The sequence below is a fragment of the Delphinapterus leucas genome, chromosome 20 (assembly GCF_059928025.1).
Source record: "Delphinapterus leucas isolate spDelLeu-1000000601 "Yukka" chromosome 20, BTC_Dleu_Yukka2, whole genome shotgun sequence".
Taxonomy (NCBI): Eukaryota; Metazoa; Chordata; class Mammalia; order Artiodactyla; family Monodontidae; genus Delphinapterus; species Delphinapterus leucas.
Genome location: NC_143148.1, coordinates 39,922,476 through 39,943,240, shown reverse-complemented (window position 1 = coordinate 39,943,240; position 20,765 = coordinate 39,922,476). Strand labels below are relative to the sequence as shown.

At 43.2% G+C, this 20,765-nt stretch overlaps 1 protein-coding gene across 1 annotated transcript in view; it reads left to right on the top strand.

The window, feature by feature from the left end:
• CDH11 (cadherin 11) overlaps positions 1 to 20,765 on the top strand; it is a 142,147-nt gene that overhangs the window by 38,365 nt on the left and 83,017 nt on the right. The window contains exon 2 of the mRNA XM_022555917.2: positions 19,974 to 20,101. The gene's annotated coding sequence lies outside the window, so the exon portion shown is untranslated. The remainder of the gene's footprint in view (positions 1 to 19,973; positions 20,102 to 20,765) is intronic.

Genomic DNA, 20,765 nt, shown 5'->3' with positions numbered 1-20,765 from the left:
AAATCCTGTTTAGACAGAGAAATCCCTGAAGGAAGAAAGGTTCTTTGCAGGGGCCCACAGCCTGGAGCAATAGTGTCCAGAAGAGGGAAATTTGCAACAATGCTTGAATGAGAGCCAAGGGGCTTGTTTACATGGGCAGGGACACAGATGGCCTCCATAAGTAGGATTTGATGAAGAGTGCCCCTCCCCCCACAGGAGAGTGGGTAAGGGCTTTTGGACAGTGCTGCTGAGTGGCCACTGTCACATGTGGATTCTTATAATCCTCGGCCTGAGTTGCTATGTCTCATTCAGAGACAAGCAAGCTTGTCTGATATTCTGTCCCAGACCTTGGTGAAAATTAAAGGCGTGGCTGACAGCCATTTCTTCCAGTCTTCTCTTCTCCATCCTTTTAGTCTAGTGAGGCTGGTAGACCAGTCTGGCAGTACACCCCCCCCCAAATGGTGGAGACATGAGCAGATCACCAGACACACAAGCTTTTCCTTCTGTGAAATCAGTCTGCTCGTGTTTGCCAGGATCCACCACGTGTAGGACACAGTGCTCTGTGCTAGAGGGTGTGGGATACGAGGGAGGAGAACGGTAAACTTTGTGTGTGAGTGTGTGTGTGAGTGTGTGTGTGTGTGTGTGTGTGTTTAGGGGTGCTTTCTTCCTTTTGAAAGGATATTTCCAGGTACATGCATTTTAATAAAAAATATATTAACCATTTCTTCCACCCAAGGATGGAAGATGCTTTAATATCACCATAATAAGTTTTGCATTATTCTGTATAACAATTAGGAAAGGCTTATACAGAAAAATACTATTTTGAACACACACCTTCTGAGACAGGGCTGGACTTGGAAACAGAGGTGAAAATGACACACAGCGTACGTCCATGGGAGCTTCTTATTAATGTTCAACTGCTTGGGTGCTTTTTTTGGACTTCAGGGAAAGTCATGTTATTTTTCATGCATCGTACATAAATCTATATGAATTATCTCACAGCAACAATCCTATAAGGTAGACACCATTAGTATCACATTCCAAATTTTAAAAAAAAGAAGGTTCAGAGCGGTTAAGTCACATGCCTGAGGTCACACAGCTGATATGTGAAGGAACCGTCACCTGGACCCCAGGTTACTAAGTCCAAAGCACCTGTGTTCTTGCTCCTCCCTGGAATTTTATTGAAGGGCAGTGAAAGAGTTCATTCGGGCATGTCGAACCAGTGCTGCTTTATTACTGTCATCGGCAACTTATTCCCTACGGAGCCCGGGTGTTTTTGCAGTGCTAACTGATGCACACCCCCATCCTGTCCTTTGTGACATTCCTGTCCCTGCTTCCACAGCCAGGCAGAGGAACAAGGGAAATAGGAAGTTAAATGAACTCCCCAAAGGGCAGTCACCAGAAGTCAATGGGTATTTGCTTTATTCTATTTGTTTGATTTAGAACAAAACAAAACAACGAATGTTCCCTGCCTCTGGGTCCAAGGACTTAGCAGCAGATTTAACAACAGAGGTTCCCATGAATAATGAAAGAATTTCCAAGTTGTCTGAAAATGACCATGACATCAAAGAGACATACCAAAATGAAGCTCAGGTGTTTACTTCCTTTCCCAAGTGACCCAAGCCTCAGCAGCATCATATCCATCACCTGGGCTCTTATTAGATATGCAGGGCCTCGGCCCCCTCGCCCACACCTGCTGGAGCAGAACTACATTCTACTACTGTCCCCAGGTGACTTGCCCAGTACCTCCCAGCCAAGGCCAGGGCCAGGATGAAGTGACGGAGTCACTCAACAGGGTCTAAAATTTGAGTGCCCCAAAATGCAGTGATCAACATGAGCAATTATTTAATGCAATATTTTAAAAATATTTTAAAAAAATTTTAAAGGTAGCGGAACATCTGCAGTATTCTCCTTTCTGGATCCTTGGGGGAGAGGGCAGGAGAAAAGGCTAGAGAAGGTCTGGGAGTTTTGATTTCTTGTTTTCTCTAGATAGTCTGAGTTTTCAGCAAGAGAAATTGCATTGAGTTGTTTCTATTTTGGTCCCCATACCTCTACATTATTGGATTTTCCATAACTGTAATTATACACAAAGAATGTACCATTACAACCTGAACATTTAAGTTCCACGTTCAGTTCGACTGCCGAACATAGATCATACTAATGACGATGAAAATGATCAGAGTAAGTAGGTAACGTTTATCGAGGCCTTGCTGTATGCTAAGTGCATTACATGAATGAACTTATTTCATTTTTACAAGAACCCTATGAGGGAGGTACCGTTTTTATCTCCACTTTAGAGATGAGGAGATGGAGGGATACAGAAGTTAGGTAGCTGGTCTGAGGTTGTCCAGTTTGTAGTAACTACAGGAGGACGAATTCAGATCCAGGCAACTCGCTCCAGAGACTGCTCTCTTTACTGCTTTACAAATCTACAAATAAAATGTGAAAAATGAATTTATATGGTATCCAAAGTTCTAAAGCAAATTTATGCACGCTTTTATTCCTTCAGTGTGCAAGTATTAGGTTGCCAAGTGTCTTTTTATTTTGAAAATGTCCCTTTTTACATTTGTTTATGTTAAAATGCTCTTTAATAAAACAATGAAATGAGAGTAATAGACGATAGTAGTTGCCTTTTAAAAATGTCCATAAAATTTTGGCTGCCATTTTCTTTTTAATTAAGCCAGGAGTGGGTTGGGGAGAAGACGCTTTTTAGTTGGAGGGAAGACAAATATTTCAGGGTCCTCCTTGCTATGCTGGCAGCACCTATGAGCCCAAGTGGGCCCCATGTGGCCCTGCCCCGCCCCGTCTTTGCTTCTGCTGCAGCCCCTGCTCTTGCCTCTCTGGCTGGTGTCTGTGTGAACTCATTAGCAGTGGGTGTGTGTCTCGCAACAGTGGCTCATTCTCAGGGCTGCCAGCAGTGCCAGGGATCGGGGCCACCTCTCTGGCTGTCCTGGGAGGCTGCCTCTCTGGGCTGTCCAGTACAAAGCTGGGCTGCACCCTCTCATGGCCCTGCAGACTTTGGTGCCCCCACAGGAGGTGTCCTAAGATCGAGGAGGAAAGGTGCCTTGGAGATGGCATTGTCACCACCGGATCCTGCCTCTCAAGGAAGACTCTAGGTGGCCAGCTGCAGCTCGGTGACCTTCGTGGTGGTGGAGAGAGTAGGCACTGGATTTAATGCGCCTGGCCTCTCCATCTGCCAGCCCGGGGGGGAAGATGCCAGCGACACTGGCCAGCCTGGATGAGGGACAGGAATAGTGGCACAGAGATCCCAGCAAAGGGAACTGGCTTTTGTGGACACAAGCTCAGTGCCGTTGTATTTATGCCTTGCCCACGCTGTTGCAGCTGTCCCCTCCGTACCTCTCTGTATGCTGTGCACTGTTTCTATACCTGCTACTCACGTCCTGACCTCCATATGATTCAGGGTTTGTTTTTAATTCTGGCTTGGGCGTTGCTGCTGCCAAAGCCAAGGCTCAAGGCTCAGCCTGGACTGTTGATCCTATGTTAGGAGTTTCCGAAAGTTTGTTTTGGCCCAGCTGTGAGAGAACTGGCGTGGGCTGGGCCCCGTTGCCAGATTGTGGTGCCTGGGGACACGCACTTGGGGCATTCTTTCCATCTCTGTCTTTGTCTGGTCTCCTCCTCATTAAATCTTCCTGGGTCTGTGGAGTTGACTACCAATTGGTGCCTGACCTACTTACAGGGAGCCACCACATTCCCCTTTACTCATCATAATAAATGGATCATAACGGCTGGTTCACTGTGATTCAAAGTGGACTCTTATTTTAGAGTCATTTCTACCTCCTTGGGGTGTGTATTTCTGCATGTGGATACATATATGTATTCGTGTGCGTGGATGCACGTACATCCAGGTGTGCGGGTGCGTGTGCGTGCTGTGCAGCTGCCTGAATGAAGGCTGGCGTTTTCCATTGCTATGTTGGGATTTTGCTTTTGGACAGCAGTCCCGTTGCTTTGTATCGAAGAATAGTTAAAGGGCTCGCTGTTTTCCCTGCGTCCACCCCCTTTCATTTTCTACTTGGAGCACTTTCTCTCAAGCCCGGGTGCTCACATTTTCTGCTCTTGGTGTCAGCTCTGTTTGCCTCTCTTCTGCCAAAGGGCACCATGGAGTTACTCAAAGGACCTTTTGAACTGTTTGTTCAATGAATGAAGAGCTCATTTGGGACAGTTACTGGGACAGCACATGCTTCCAACTGGTCCCTGACTCATGCCTTTTGGCTTCTGCCTCTGCTGATCTCAGAAGCCACATGGGATGTTGGTTTTTTTGGTGTATCCCGGTGTCTGACCTTTCCAACACCATTTTATCATGCATTTTGAAAGATACTTCCACCTAACAAGCTGCATTTATAAAGTAATAACCAATCTGTGTTCTCATTTTTAATTAATCATATATACATTATTGTCAATCAGAGTTTCCAATCAGTAAGAGTTAATCAGAGTTAACATTTATTTATTTACCAAGCACCTTCTATATGGCTGACCTATGCCAGGTGCTGGGGATAGAAAAGTGAACAAGATTAGCGGGAGTCTTAGTGGGAGTTTCCAATATATAATATTCCTGTTAACTCATCATTTTAATTTGGGTAAAATTTACTGAGCACCCTTTGTGTGTTTGGAGTGGTGCCGAGTGCCTCGAGTGTATCACCTCTTTACCTGCTCAGAGCGACCCGGTGAGTTAGGCATTAGAGACACACCACTTTTCACGTGAGGAAACTGACAAGAGTTACAGAGTTGAGTCATTCGCTCCAGGTCACACATTTAATTACAAGGCAGAGGATTTGAACTCAGGATTATAATACTCTAAAACTTTCCCATGGATATTACAGTCACCAACTCCCTGAATTCCTTCCTTTTCTTTTCTACTGGGTAGGTGTTTGCTTTTGTGGGCAGGAGAGTGCCCTATGTTTTCTCCATGTTCTACTGCCTCTAGTTTAGGGTTTTCCCCTCAGTTTTACTGAGATATAATTGACATATAACATTGTACTAGTCCAAGGTGTACAATATAATGATGTGATATAAGTATACATTGCAAAATGATTACCACACTTAATTAACATCAATCACCTCACATAGTTACAAATTTTTGTTCTTGTGATGAGAACTTTTAAGATCTACTCTCTTCGCAACTTTCAAATATATAATACATGATTGTTTGAAGTCTCTGTTTATAGTTTAGTTTGAAGTCTCTGAATGAGTCTGTTCAACAAATGAGTCTGTTGCCTCATAGAATAAATGGAGCTTCAAGTTTCCTAAGACATTCAACTTACTCACCTCCTGATTGCTTAGATGGGGAAACTGAGTAGCAAAGGGGCTTGCCCGTGGTCACAGTGTCAGAGTCTGAGCTTGAACTCAGCACCCCTGATGTGCAGGCCAGTTGTGTTGATCACAGCACATTTCCTTGTTACTGGCTAATTTATTCTGAGCTAGGTGGCACATCTCAAGATATCTTCTGGGTAATTCTATCCAGGCATGAGGTTAGAGCAGCCAAAATTAGATGATGATGCAAGCTCATTAAGTGCAAGGTCTAATTTTGTCCACCCCTTTGTCCCCAGTCTCCAGCACATTCCCACGTCCACCCTAGGAGGTCAGCAGGTGTGTGTTGGATGAATGAACTGGATGAAATGAAGGGGGGCCTCCAGGGATAATCCTCTCGTGCTATCTTTTTGGTAGTTGCTGACCTCCCTTCTTGGATTCTTCCATACCACAGGGTACTTTAGAATCAAATTGATGGTATCCTTATTTAATTTGACACTTCGATGATTCAGTCACTTAGTATCGTAAACTATTTTCCTGTTTCTATTTTGGAATAAACTGGCTGGTTCTTTTGGTACCTCTTGACAGAATAGGGGTTTTTTATTGTTTTTTGTTTTTTGGGGGGCTTTTTGGCTGTCCGGGAAATTGGTAGAGGAATCTCAGTTATTAGACCACTAGTTCACTTTGGGTGTGGCCAGCTCACATACCTTCCTTGCGAGAGAGACACTATAAGTTGCATGATGAGACTATAAAATTACAAATTTATGTCTAGGACAGATAATATTTTTAAAAATTATAAAGAAATGAGGAGGAGAGGGAAAAAAACACTCATGGTTCATTCACTCTGACTCATAAATTGTCCTTATTTTTCTCCTCCCTTCCAGTACTCAACTTAGTCAGGAATATTTTTACATCATTATAATTGGAGTAAAGACTGTGTTTCATAATGAACCACATTGAAATATCCCAACATGTTCTTCCACATTGCTTTACAATTCACATAATTTCAGCTTTGGGGAAGGACTGCTATTTCATGCAGGGTGTATACTGTGTCTTACTTCAAAATTGTCCTATTGCAAGAAGACAATTTTGGCTTTATGTGAATGGAAAGATGTAATTCTTATTGGGAACCTGGGTGAAATAAAACGGGATTAGAAAAGATTTGCAATACCTAGAAGGTCCCGTACTTCAAGTCAGTTATTCCATATTCATCAGCTTGTTAAAGCTCAAATGCTCTGTTTCCTTAAAGAAAAAAAAAAGAACACTTGAAGCATGCATAGAGAAGCCTAGAATTGGTCAATACCAGAATTGTTTTGGTCCTTTTTCTAGTTTTAATAATTCAGATAGTTAAGATGCCTTTAAAAGCAAGCATCTTTCCTGATTGCCAGGAGCATTTTCCTCATTTCTGAAGATGGGTAGCATTTAACTACCGCAGCAATAAACATTGAAAGCTGAGTACTTAGGAAAGCTGACCTGGTCTTTAAACTTCTTCAGGAAAAAAAATCAGAAAGGCAGAAAACAGCTGAAGTAAATCCATCTGCTCACGTTCAGGTCAAAAGCCTGTGAGGATTAGTCCTTAAAGGAAGTTATGGGGTTTTAGGGGATGTGGCTGCAGAAGTGATCTGGTGACGAGCTGACTTGGAAGAGAAGGTTGGGAGAGCTGTCATTAATTCTGTTTGTGTCGTAATTCGGCAAGGTCACTGGAGAGATCTTCCTTAGGCCACTAAAAATAGACAGTCTAATAGATACAAGCATGCTGTCATCTCTCCTCTCCTTTCCTTTCGTCGTGTCTTATTTTGGGAGCTCTCTTCATTCTTCTCACCCGCCTGCCTCCTCTGTCACTCTGTGCTTGCTTTGGATAAGCCATTTGTCCCCGTGTGTCGGGCATGAGAGGGAAGGAAGGGAATGTCAGGACCCCCGCTCACCTTGCAGCTATCAGATCCATCCTTCCTTCCATCCTCCTTCCCTCCCCCTACCTTTCTGTCTCACCTTAACTTGGCCCCCAATTCTATGTGTTTATCTCTGCAAAGAAACTGGCACATAGAACTACTCAATATGTAATTATTGAATCAGTGAAGGAAAGAATAAATGAATGAACGGTGAGAGCTGTGGAGAAGGCAGTGTTCTAGTGAGGGAACAGTGGGGCTAGGAAGACCTCTCCCTCCCTTCAGTGTACATCCCATTACTGTTGTAATACCCTCCTCTTTCCACTCCCTTGTGCCCACCCCCACTTCCTATGTAATATGTCACCTGTTCACCTATGTGTTCTCTCTGTCTAGTCATCTGTCTGTTGTTGTGTACATCTGTCCCTATCTAAACATGCACATCCACTCAGCATGAGGTTCTGTAAAAATTCCAGGGAGTCATTTAACTCCTGGATTCATTATTTCTATTTTTCCCCTCTTGATTCTGTGAATTTCATGCAGATGTTTGTGAACAAAATCTTACTCCCAACCCTGCTATGTATAAAATGGACAAACCAGAGCCTGTGTGAATTAAATAGAAGAAAGGAGGAAGCTGTGGGGATCCCAGAACCCTCCACCCATACTGCCCTCACCCACCATAGTCTGCAGTAGCCTTTGGGGTATCTGGGAATTACCCAGTCTCTGCTAAACACAATTAATAGAATCACTGGATTAGATCACCACCGAGTTTCCATTTTGCCCTTACATCCCGTGATTTGTGATGTCCCTCAAACTTCAAGTCTGCATCTCTGTGTTTAAGGTTTGTAGCAAATGCAGATAATCATGCAGTGGGTGCTATAGGAGCTAAAATTACTGCAGACAACAGAGCTTCTGCTCCTCATAAGCTCACAGGGATTGGGGGTGGCAGACAAATGTAATTATTCCCTAAAACAATGAGGTATCCTAGGACTTAAGGCCAGAATGGTTGATAAAGATTATAAGCAGTAGGTATTGCCTCTCATTCCATCAAATATTGATTGAGCATCACAGCTGATTTAAAGGGATCCTAAGATTAAAACCATTTTAAATGTTCTGTGTCATTAGTCACTATGGTTTGCTGTTTATTTTTCTGTTCACATCCTAGCTCTGCCACTGGATGAAAGCTCTGCAGAAATAGCGGCTGTGATGTTTGTACTCTAGGGTCTTGAGTAGGATCTGGCACACAGTAGATACTCAAGAAACATTGATGGACAGGTTGAATGGTTGGTAGGGATGATGCTGTGATGAGCTGTGTGTGTAAAGTTGGGAAAGGAAGGTGAATTATCAGAAGGTAATCATTTTGTTAGGGCCTTGGAGGACAAGAAGTTTATAAAGATGAAAAGATGAAAATGCATTCTGTGTAAGGTAAAAGCAGGAGCAATGGTAGGGAAAAGTGAGATCATATGGTAAGTTGAGCAAAAAAAGATCAGTTCCGGGAAGGAGCTGCCCTAGGTGAAGCTGAAGGCCGGCTGAGCTCGCTCATGAAGGGCCTTCCCTGGGGGTCAGGGTGAGGTGAGTACGGAAGCCCTGGAGTCAGATTGCCTGGGTTTGAAGCCTTAAAAGCTGGGAGACTGGGGTACATTAACTCAGCCTCTCTGTTTTATGTTTCTCCATTTTCAAATTAACGTGACGATCCATGTAAGCACAGACCTAGAACAAAGCAGGCTTGCTTGTTGTTAAAAACAGAAGAGGCCAACCCAAGGAGACATTCGATGCTTTGAAATCAGGAGTGGCACAAGCAGGCTCATGGTGTAGAGTGAGCATGTAGCAGCGTGTGGAGGATGGACTGGCTCTCAAGTCCTCCTGGGAGAAAGATGCTGCCTGCATCCTCCCCCAACCCCTTCCTTCCCTTACCTGCTAGAGACTCTGAGTGTCCTCCATGTGCCAGCACTGCCAAATAAATCTAGTTCCATTATGTTTACTCTCAGGATATTGCTCGTTGCCTAAGGCAGGGTCATCTATTTGAGAACCAATTGGATAAATAACTGTCTGGCATCAGTATCTGGAATGGCTGTGATCTAACTGAGGACCAGGTCTCCCTTCATGGGCACGTGGTCTTGCACCTGATCGTGTTTTCCTGTCCCTTTGTGTGACGCAGCCCTGGCAAGTGTATGACTTCTTAGCCAGAGCTCTGCCTGTGAACCTTGGTTCAAATTATTTTATGCTGTCATCTCTCCTTTTCTCACTTTTGTTATGTAAAGCAGTACTATATGTTTTCTGTGCTATATGCATCTTTGCAGGCAGCCTTAAATTCCCTTTGGAATAAAATGGGATGTGCATAAAATGCATGACGTGAATTGTAGAGAGAGGCAGGGTGGGTTCTGTGCCCAGTGAGTTTTCAACCTAGTTTCTTCTCCAGGAAGACCTAGATTCCTGGAGATTTCTAGACTCTGCTCTCACCTCCACCACCAGGTGGGGACTGACATTTGTCTCTTCCTGTCATTCTGTCTCTGCCCTTGGAAGAGAACCAACGTCATTCCCCTCACACATATGATCTGACACGGGGTATTGATGAGGATCCTGCAGAGAAACTGTGGGATGTCTGGGGCAGGGTCTCTGTGGGCCCTGCTCATCACCCACTTGCCACTCGGGGCCTCAGTCTCTCCTTCCATAAAATAATTGCAGCGTGATGGATCAGTGTCCCCTCCTTCAGTCATTCATGTTTGTCTTCACAATATCTGGGTACCACCCACACTGTTATTTACTTAATATTTTCTTTGACTCATTCTGCTTCCCTTAAATATTTTTAAAGAAAATTATATCATTATCATTGATGGCAAACTAGTACCTCTTATCATAAATAGAAGGTAACCCCCAAATAGATAAAATTAAAAGGAAACTATAATACAGTTGAGTCTACTCTGAGCCTGAGACTGCCTTTTCTGTTAAAAGAGAGATTTGCTCAGGAATCACTGCAAATGGAGACATTCCCTTTGCTGAGATCAGGATTGAAAGGTAATTGAAAAGGTACTTCTCTGCTTCCTGATTCATTATCATTTAATGCCAATAATAGTAATTTGTTGGGCCCCTATGGTGTCAGGCATTGCACTATTTTTTGTATGTCTTTGTATAGAGTCTGTATAACAGAAAAGTGATAAATTTTTGATCATGATGACGCTGACGAATATTTAGTGAACAATTAATTTGCGCCAGAAACAGTAGTATACTTTACATGTATTATCTCATTTCTCCTCACCACCAGGGGCTCTGTGGGGTGTTGTAGCGCCCGTGTTACAGGTAAGGAAACAGTCCTAAGTCATGCAGCCAGTGAGGAGTCAAGCCCCATATTGGGAACAGGCAGGACTCTGAGTTCACACCCCAGCAGAGGCTGCGCTTCCTGCCACCGTCTGTCTAATCCACAGTGTGGCCCCCTGCTCTCTTCCTGCTTGCTGGTGACAGGCCCACTTGGTCTGGCTCCTGGACAGGGTCATCTGGCTTTCTGCAAGGTGACTGGACCATCTTGTCAGGGACCGTGAAACCTGGCTGTGTTTACACGTCTCCCCAAGAGCTAAAGGAAGACTGTGCTTGCCCTTATGATCCCCTGCACATGCAGTGTCCTCTTAAAGATGGCTTCATCATGATACCAGGTTTGCCCCATGGAAACACAAACTCATAATGACTATTAGAGAGGGAAAGATCCCAGAGATCTTCTAGCTTACTCTTTTCCCAACTGTGGTCAGAACTCTGCTGGAAGGAGTTGGGCTGCTTTTAGCTGGGGAACTGACTTTTTCAATTACAGAATTTTGTAGACTCAGAATAGGAAAGGACCTTACTGACCATCAAGTTCAGCCCAGTCCCCAGGGTCAAAATTTTGTATAAGTTGCTGGATAAGGAATGTGGTTTAAATATTTTAAGAAATAAGTGATCAACATGTTAATAGTGTGTGTGTGTAACTTACACACTTACAGTTTCACACAGCTACAGATATCAAAGCCAGATATCCAGCCCAGGCTGAATTTTGAAAACCTGTTTCAAAATTCAGCCTGGTTTTCTTGGCTGAAGCCTTAAGACAGAGATTTAATAAGTGGATATTGCAGTGGAGGACCTCACAGAGCCTCTGATTTGAGTATAGATAGGACCATTTGCCTGTCACTTCCACACTAATGATCCAAACCTAGTCTAATAAGATGACCCAACTCACAACTGTGGACAACGCCATTTTTCTCTTCATTTTCCTTTCTTATCATTGAAATTGGTAAAAATGGACTTCACTTGTAATCATTTGAAAAATTTTTTAAAAGATGAAAAGAAAGGGATGATGGTGTGTGTGTGTGTGTGTGTGGGTGGGTGGGTGTGGGTGTGTGTACATCTGCCTGGGAGGAGAGTCCAGGGGGAACAGCCTAGATAAAGCTTCCTACAAGGATATTAGACTCTTGACATTGGCATGTGATTTTTCCCAAGATCTTTAAGAATGTCAAAACTGGTGCACACAAGTAGAGAATACTATTCCACCAATAAAATGCAGCGAACTATAGCTGAAACATCTTAATGGCCCATTTCCCCTGCTGAACCTGAATGAACCCAGTGTACTTAGTGAGGTGTGATAAGGATGCAGAGCGCCTGCTAGGCTCGCTTGCTGGCTCGCATCAGCCTCTCTATGGCCAAATTCATATTTGTTGCTGAAGAAAATTTCAAGTCACCACCTAGTGTGGGCCTTCATTGGCACCTGTACGCAGGTGGGACTTTGGTATTAGGGACTCACATGGGGTCATTTGTTCAGAAGCTATTTGGGAGCATTAGTTTGTGCCTCTCTACACCTGATTTACAGTCAGCAAGAAAACATTCATGCTTCTTGCCCTTGTGGAGCTTGTAGACAATTTGAATTTGTACAGCTTGTGTCTTCAGAGTAAGTGTCTAAGAAGACAGAAATAACAAAATGACATTTTCTTCTTCTTAATTTAATTTCACATTGCAAAAGGACAGTCCCACTTAATTTTGAGAAGCCTGTTGCTTTCTGAGTGTAATGGCCTCAGAGAGGACCCTCTCCTATTATATCATAAATCAGTCTCACTGCTATAGCCAGTGCAGCTTACTCTTTTTACTATGAGAAGATAGTAGGAGGCCGTGACTATTTCTAGCACATAGCAGAAAGTCTGCAGTGTGTGTGTGCGTGTGTGCATGTGTGTGTGTGTGTGTGTAAATACTTCCCTGACTTTGTGAATATGAAGAGTTGCAAATAAGTGGCTTTCTTGGTTGTATGGAAGTTGCTCAGATTTGATGAAACATTAGAGATACTGTTTCAGGCCTTGGGCCATAGTCAGAGGTCTTTGCTGTTACCATTTCATTTGGGGGTGGTGATTCATCAATGTTTGCTCTCTCTCTCGCGCTCTCTCTCTCTCTCTCTCTCTTCCTCTCTTCCTCTCTCCCTCTCTCTCTGTCTCTCTCTGGCCTGGTAAAGTGATGCATTCATTGATTTTTTTTTTTTTAATCATTGGACTATTTCCCTAAATTAGTGCCCTAATTTATGTCTGGAGAAAATAGTTGAGTGTAGCTGTTGGATGAATTGCTATAGGTTCAAACTGCCTGTGTCCTGACTTCGCCGTTTAGTGGCTTTGTGAATGAGGGCAACTTTATTCAACATTTCTGTGCCTCAATTTCCTAGTTATGAAATATAATCATAGTACCTGATGTATCAGATTGTTATAGGATTAAATTATATATTATAGGAAAGGACTTAGCCCAGGACCTGGCACATTGCAAACTCTCAGTAAATGTTAGAAATCATCTCACCTGTTTGGATTAAGTTGTGTCTACATGACACGCAGCTCCTGGGGGTGTTGAAGAGCTGAAAGAGTTAGCATCACATGTACGTGACTATAATCATGCCCTTAAGTCCTCAAAGGTGATTAAATGCTTCACTTGGCATCAGAGGTATTTGGGAAATATCGATCACACTTTTTCAAACTCAGTACATGTACAAACACATGGATTTACTGTCAGTCACTCAGGAAGTACCTATTGGTTACCCAGTCTTGTTAATAGCCGGTTGCTTACAAAATGATAGTCTATTTTACCGATCTTAACTATTTTAAAAAACAAAGTGGATAGCTCCATATTACTTTCATCAAGGCTAAATAATATGGGCCAAGTGAGTATATTATTATAGTCCTTTGAAAAAATTACGAATTTTATCTGTCATTTGACATCAAGTAGATAAAAAGGCAATAGATTTTCAGTGTTTCAGAACTTTAAAACTACAGTTTTATGGTGGTTCTCTGTTTCACCTCTACCATTTCTCTATTTCTCCAATAGGCCAAGCCCTTTAGAGGGTTAGCAGGTTGACCCAGGCCAGACAAAAATGAGTATAAGATGTGATTTCTGTCTTCAGGGAGCTCAAAGCTTCCTTGGATGCAATGTTGGAAGGGGCAGACAGCCATAATAACAAGGAACTCTACCCGTGGGAGAAATCAAGACGTAATACGGAGTTCTGACGGAATCCGGAAGCCCTCCGAGTCCAGCACAGGGAGCAGGGTAGAGTCCCACCACAATTATACCAACCGTGAAGGGGAGGGGAATTCAGCTGAGGGAAGAGTGCGTGCAGGGAGGAGCAGAGGTGCTTAGCCTGCTGGGCTCACCTGGGCAGGAGGTGAGGCCAGGACAGACGAGCGAGAAATGCGTAAGCTCTGTCGTCCAGTGCGGGCATTTCCTGACCTGGTAGGGAACCATTTAGAGTTTAAATATTCTCGAATTCTTTACGTAAAGATTGCTGTCCTTCTAAGAAGCAGGTGGCTCCTACCCAGAAGGAAGTTTCTGTCTTGTCCTGTGCATTACTGTCAAATGTTGAGCTATTTGTTCATTCACAGCAAGGAGACAAATAAGCTAAATAAACTATGGAAGAGGTAAATACTGTTCCAGAACAGATGTGATTGCGTATGCCCTACCTGCTTTGTTTACTCCAGCAATTCTTTCTGAAAGTTTTCCAAATGACCCAGTAGATATCCCAGAAATTCTCCTGAAGTTGGGTTATATTTATTTTTACTTGCTTGCCACTCCCTCCTTACCCCCCTCCCACCAAAAGAATAAATAAATAAAAAGCAAAAGTGCTGCTATCTTAGGGCAAAAATAAAATATACTCTCTTGGAGAAAGGCTTTTTCTTTTCCTTCGATTCTAAGTGTTGCCGGGTTCTATAACAATATAAATAGACTTAAGTGTGTGTGTGATTTTTATAGTGGATGTGTTTAGCTTTTCCCCCTTTTCTGATGTTGAATTCCTTTATCATTCAGTAGAGAAATCATCATGGCAAAGTGGGAAGGCAGATCTTTGGGAGCACGGGAAATTTAGATTTGCATTCCCATTCTGCTGCTAATTAGCTTTGTTATCTTGGGCAAGTTATTTAACTTCTCTGAGGTTAAATCCCTTCTCTTTTAGGAGGTAGGAACGGAATAAAACAAGCCCCGCCCAGTGCTGCGGGGAAGATTAATTAAAAGAAAAATGCACGTACAGGCACCAAGGCTATATATATTGGGGATATGTGGTGGGTGACAAATAAAACTGGAGCTCCCAGCATTGCAATTGTTAAAATGTTAAAGGGGAGAAAGCGAAACTCCATCATTTAGGCGAGAAATAGGGATAAACTGTAGAGTAGCAGGAGGTTTGCTCATATGCTAGATGACTGTTTGTTTATTCATTTCCCAAAGATATTGCAAAGGCTGTGAATATTTATTTAGTTCTGCTCCCAATAGCCCTTCTAATAGGGAATTATTTGGGTACAACGAAAGACATTTGTAAATGCGGCTGATAAGACTGACACTGGACAAGGAGTGTTTTGTTGGACACAAGAATTCTATTGTCACTGGCTTCAGTTGTCAAGTGCCCGGGGAACCCAGAATTTATGGTGACAGCACAATGGGCCTTTCAGGGCCCAGCAAAAGAGCTGTGAGATCCCGCTCCCCGGCTTTTCAGGGCTTCTAATCTTTTTATCGGGCCCGGACAATGCCGGATTCAGCTGCTGCCTGCGCCTCCTGACTGTCCATTGGCCATCAGGTATTGTGCGGTAATTACCATGGTGACAATGGACTCTCTCTACACCAGTCCATCGGTGCTTTGGAAAACGGCAAAGGTTGTCACTTTGTATTAGGTGCCTCTAAAGGCATGGCTTACTTAGAAAAACTACTAAAGAGAAATAAAGATAATCATGCTAAGAGTTTGATTTAAAGGGCCACTGTGTCAAATCCATTTGTAACCCAGGAACTCTTTATGGATGTTTTCCCGTAATTACAGCCAGACGCTGGGCGTCATCCCTGCGCAAGCAGTGAGTAGCCGGCCTTCGAGATTTTGCAGGGAGCCCTGAGCTCTGGGCAGCTGGCAGCCCTCAAAGTCCTATGGGAGCAGAGGTCTAAGCTGAGCCATTGTACTTTGAGGGATCCCTGAACTTCTTTAAAAACTCAGTTTCCTCATCTGAAAAGGAATGGTGTGGAAAAATGCTTATAGATTAATGTTAATTATATATCCCGTGAATGTATATTAATATATACAAATGTATGATTATTAATCAATATATGAAAGCTTATCCATCTACCATAGGGCTTTGTGAACAGCAAATATACAATAAAAGGTAAAACTAATGTTTTACTCGTGCACAATTGAAAAAGCACAATCTATACCTTTTCATAATCACAGCTACTAATCATTGAGTGCCTACTCTAAGTGAGGTATTGTATTTATTATCACTATTCTTTACAATAATCCTACAAAAGAGTTATTAATATCCCCATTTTATAGTGAAGAAACTGAGGCTCAAAAAGTTCTTGCCAAAGTCAAATTAGCTTGGAAGAGGCAAAGCCTGGATTTTAAGTCCTGCCCCCTCACATTTAATAGCTTCTTCCCTCATTTTTTTTTTAATCATAATCTACAAATTTATCTTACAAAATATGCTTCACCATATGGTTTTGGAACTTGGGCAATTAACAGGAAAGAAAAACACCCAGTGGTGAGTATTTAATTGGGTTTATTCATCCCTTCAACAATGTCAGGAACATGTGACACCCATAAAAGGAAGAAGCCCGCATCTGCAGGGAACCCAGGCTCTACTGCCTGTGCCCCTTCTCCTGTCTGTGGAGCAAGAAAAACACACAGCAATATCAACAAAACAACTTGGTGTTTCTAGACCAACAGAAAATTACATGGCCTTTGCTTGACTTCTATGCCCAATAAAAGTTTCAAAAACCTGATATTTTATTAATAGTAATGTATTTAATCATAGTTTGTATTACTCAGCTCCATACCAAAATATCTCAAATTCCCTGTTGTGTTGTTATACCAAAAAGTAGAAATTATGTTATCACATCCTAGAGAAACGGGCATAATTTACCCGGGGAAGTAGGTCTCGTTGTGGGTTCTTAAAGCTGGCAGGAAAGAAGTAGATTTTTTAGTGATTTGGTCTCTGCTGCTTCCTTGCTCTATGAATTTGGATATTTACCACTTAGCCTCAGTTTTTTTCACCTGTAAAATGGAGCTGTCACTCTCTCCTTGGGCTACTCTGCTCCACTCAATGGCAATTCTTTCCCTTTTATACCCATCACCCCTGTGTCATACCTATATATACACAGTTAATGGCCTGAGGATCCTGAAGCATGCACTGATGGAGTAAGTGGGGTGGGGACTATTTTAATGTAATTCACATATACTTTCAGCCCTTATCCTCCCCCACAGCACTATATGTTGGTGTTTTTGTTGCTGGAGTGCTGTTGACAATGATCCTGGCACACACCTGCCCGGGCTGAGCCCACATTCCAGAAGAAGACCCACACATGGAGAGCTATAAGCCAGGGTATTTGATTTGGAGCAGAAATCCTAAGAGAGGGATGGCAGCATGACTCGTGGGTCAAAGGGAAGGATATGGCTCTGACTGTACTGAGTCTTCAATACAGTCAGAGCTCAGCAAAAGAAATTTGCCACAATCACATCCCCATCTGTCCCTGAGTTTCCTCCTTGATTTTGATATGCTTGCCAAGTATTTTCTCCATCCCACTTTACACCCTTGGCTTCATGGTGTTCCTCTTCCTGATTTCTCAGTCTCTGAACTAATATATGGCATGGAGTGTCTTCGCCTCTAAGAGGTTCAGTACTATGGGTAGCCGAGCACAGCAATGGAAGGGGCTGGTAGAGAGCAGTGGTTCCCGTACTTGAAGAGGGCCCATGATGGCATGCAAGCCTTGGGAAATGAAGGGAAGATGCCCTGAGAGTAGGTAGGAGTGCGTGCAGCAGGGCTGCATTGTATTTTTCTGTCTCAAAAGGGACCACATGATTCCAGGCCTGGGGGGAGTCATTAGATGTGGGGAAGGTCTGGGGGGAGAGGGAAAATGAACATTCCAACCAAGAACACCAGTGCAGAAAGAGAACATCTGCACTATACCTGCCCAGCCCTCTCAAACCTAATGAACTCTTTTTTCCCATCAATTCTGTTAAAAGCACAAAAACAACTTAGATTTCTTCTGTTCATTTTTTTCTAAGAAAGATGGTATAATTGTATACTACAGACATTGTCCACAGAACCCAGAGCCCCTCTTTCTCAAATGTTTGCAGTGATCAGAATTCGTAGACAATTCACCCATTTATTTTTGCTTTCCTTCCAAGGCTCTTAATTGTCAGTGCAAGCTTTTGGTGAAAGGAGTTTTAAAGGAGACATTTTGCAGGGAGGTAAAGAATGCAAGGCCAAGTGGGAGTTCAATTCGTTTTTATAGATTTGAGAAGTAAACTTTTAAAAGCACAATGGCTGTATCATGAACTGATTGGAGACCAGAGAAGAAACACAGGCTATGAAGTCTGCACTGCTGGATTCTGATCCCACCTTGGGTGTTATGGGCTGTACACCTCGGGCAAGAGTTTGACCTTTTTGAGTGGTGGGGTGAGATACCCTGATGAGTTCATGATACCCAGAGTGGATATATACATTTAAAGAGAATACATTGGTAAGGACTACAACAAATGCCCGTTCCATCCCATCCCTGTTTATGGTCTCCTATTCATCCATTTCTGGGTAACATACCACCCCCAAATTTAGTGTCTCATAACAACTATTTATCATTACCTCTTACAGTTGAGTTGAGTGAATCATCTGGGCAGTTGTTACTTGGGCTCTCATGCTGTGTAGTCAGATGGCTGGAGTCACATGAAGGTTTGAGTGGGTTGGATGTCCAAGATGGCACCTTGACTTAGCATCTGGCTCTTCAGCTTGGATGCCTGGAACAGCTAGACATGGCTGGGCATCTCTCTCGCTATCTATGCAGCTTCTCCACATGGCTAGCTGGAGCTTCCTCACAGCATGGAGGTCTAGAGCATTCATACTTCAGACATGGCAGCTGACTTCTCCCAGAGCAAGCTTTCCAAGAACACAAGACAGGTTACCAGGTTTTTATGACTCAGCTTCTGAAATCATATAGTATCACTTTGGCAGTGTTTAATTGGTTACCCAGGGGCAACTCAGAGTCACATGGAGGGGGACCACATAAGGGCATGAATGTCTGGGCGTGTGATTCATTGGGGGAGGGCTGCTGGAAACTGGCTACAATGTGGTTGCAAGTTGGGTCCTTCCTTATCAGTTATGTGCTGAATGAACTGCCCCCTGTGACTCCATGTGCATCTTTTATGACTCCATGTGCATCTGCTACTCTATCTTTGACATCCTGGAAATAGCACACATTAGGACAGTTTTCCTGTTCTTGATACAGTCACCAAATCAAGGAGCCATGAACAGATTTCAGTAGATGTACAGTTCATCCTCAGCCCTTCACCAGAGGGTTTTTCACATGTTGTTGCTGTCCTTGTTTGTTTTGGAGAAGGCATTGTGTGTGAGGAGCTGTTAGGTGGAACCAAGATGAGGCAAGGAAAAGTGGATTTAGGAAAAATGAAAGATAATAAAGTCAAAGTAAGAAGCTGTTTAAGCCCTTAATGCAGCCCGAGTTGATCCTAGAAGGTAGAAGTTCTGGAGAGCAAGGACATTCAAGAACTCCTTTATGCTGCTGCGTTAGGGACGCTATGCCAGCCGCACCTTCCTTGGTTCAGTGCCTCGGTTTTGGAAGACGACAGCTGTTCAGACACTCCATATTCCTCTCTTCATTCATTCAGCAAATATACATTGAACAGCTGCTCTGGGCTAGGAAACGTGTTAGACACTTCAGGAGACGTGAAGATGAATCAGACCCGAATCCAGGCAGAACACAGCCCCACAGAAACTCCAGAATGTGGTGCAGAGCAGGAGGGGGGCGGAGAGGAATGTCATCTTGACAAAGAATTGCAGCTCTGTCAGCCCCGTGCTCTGCTTTGCCAGCATGGGGATGACATCTCCTATCACAACTGCCACCACTGTCACTCTCTGCCCTTGAGTCTGCCATTCCATGAGGGTTCGACAGCACCAGAGCAGTGCTTCTCCCTTTAGGAGGGAAGGAACTTGCTTTGGACGCCAGTAAAATGTGGATTCTATCAGCAACCGGCTCTAAGACTTCCTGTCTCCCCTACAGGTTTGTCGTTAGTGCTAGAGCAGATGCGTGTAAAGTGTGTAGCGTATTATAAGAAGTTGGATGTATGACTGCTTTTATCTTTGTTATCAAAGTTCCAGATGCACAAATGGTTCATCAAACCATCCTGTGGGTACATCTAAATCCATGACAAGTTTTTCCCAGTTTGCACACAACTGTGATAATTTGTTTATGTCTTTCTACACCTGGACCGTTACTGTCTGAGAAAAGTGTGTCCTATGCAACTGTGTACCCCCGGTGTCTAGTAGTGTATCACTTTATTGATTCATGTCACCTCTAGGTTACTAACAATCCTTTCACTTTTTGCAGAAATCACTGTATATTCGGCTCAGTGGCCTCCTGACGATCATTCCTGTTGCCATTTGTTGAACGACCAATCAGATGGGTGGAGTTTTGTGTTATAGAAATTGGCAGCAAGTATCCAATGGGTGAAGAAGGTAAGATGGACCAGCGTTACTGAGTGTTTCAAACGTAACTATATTTGTGGAGATGGAAACGACGGCTTCCAGGCCCATCGCATAAACCTGCGGTGGTTTGAACCTTCACAAATCCAGAGTAGAATTTGACAGGGAAGTAGGCCTGGGCTTTGAGGAATGTGATTATTCACTGTTGTTATTGGGTTATCTCTATGGAGCATCTATTATGTTCCCGCACAAGGATGATGGTAGTTTTTTGTTTTGGGTTTTTTTTTTTTTTTGACTATAGAAGGTTCAGAGGAGAAAGAAGGAACTAAAGGGGGTTATAATTCCTTAGCAAGAGTTCGGCTGGATAGACTGACTAAGGCAACCGACATGTTGTTTTTTATCCCATTTTCTTCTTTTGAAAAGAATTCTCTAAATATGTACAAGGTGGCTTACATCCCACGAGGAAAAGAGATCGCTAGGAGGCTGAACCTTTTAGATCTCAAAAGACAGAGCACTAGATCATAAGTCAGGAGGATGACTTCAACTCCAAGACCTGGCTCTGCCATTCATTGTCTGTGTGCCCTAGGTTAAGGAGCTCTTCTCTGGGACACAAGGGTAGTTGGATCCAGAGTCTCTAATAGTCCTTAAGTCTTAGGATTCTATGAATGTATTTACCTCCTTTATCTGCTCAGTAGTA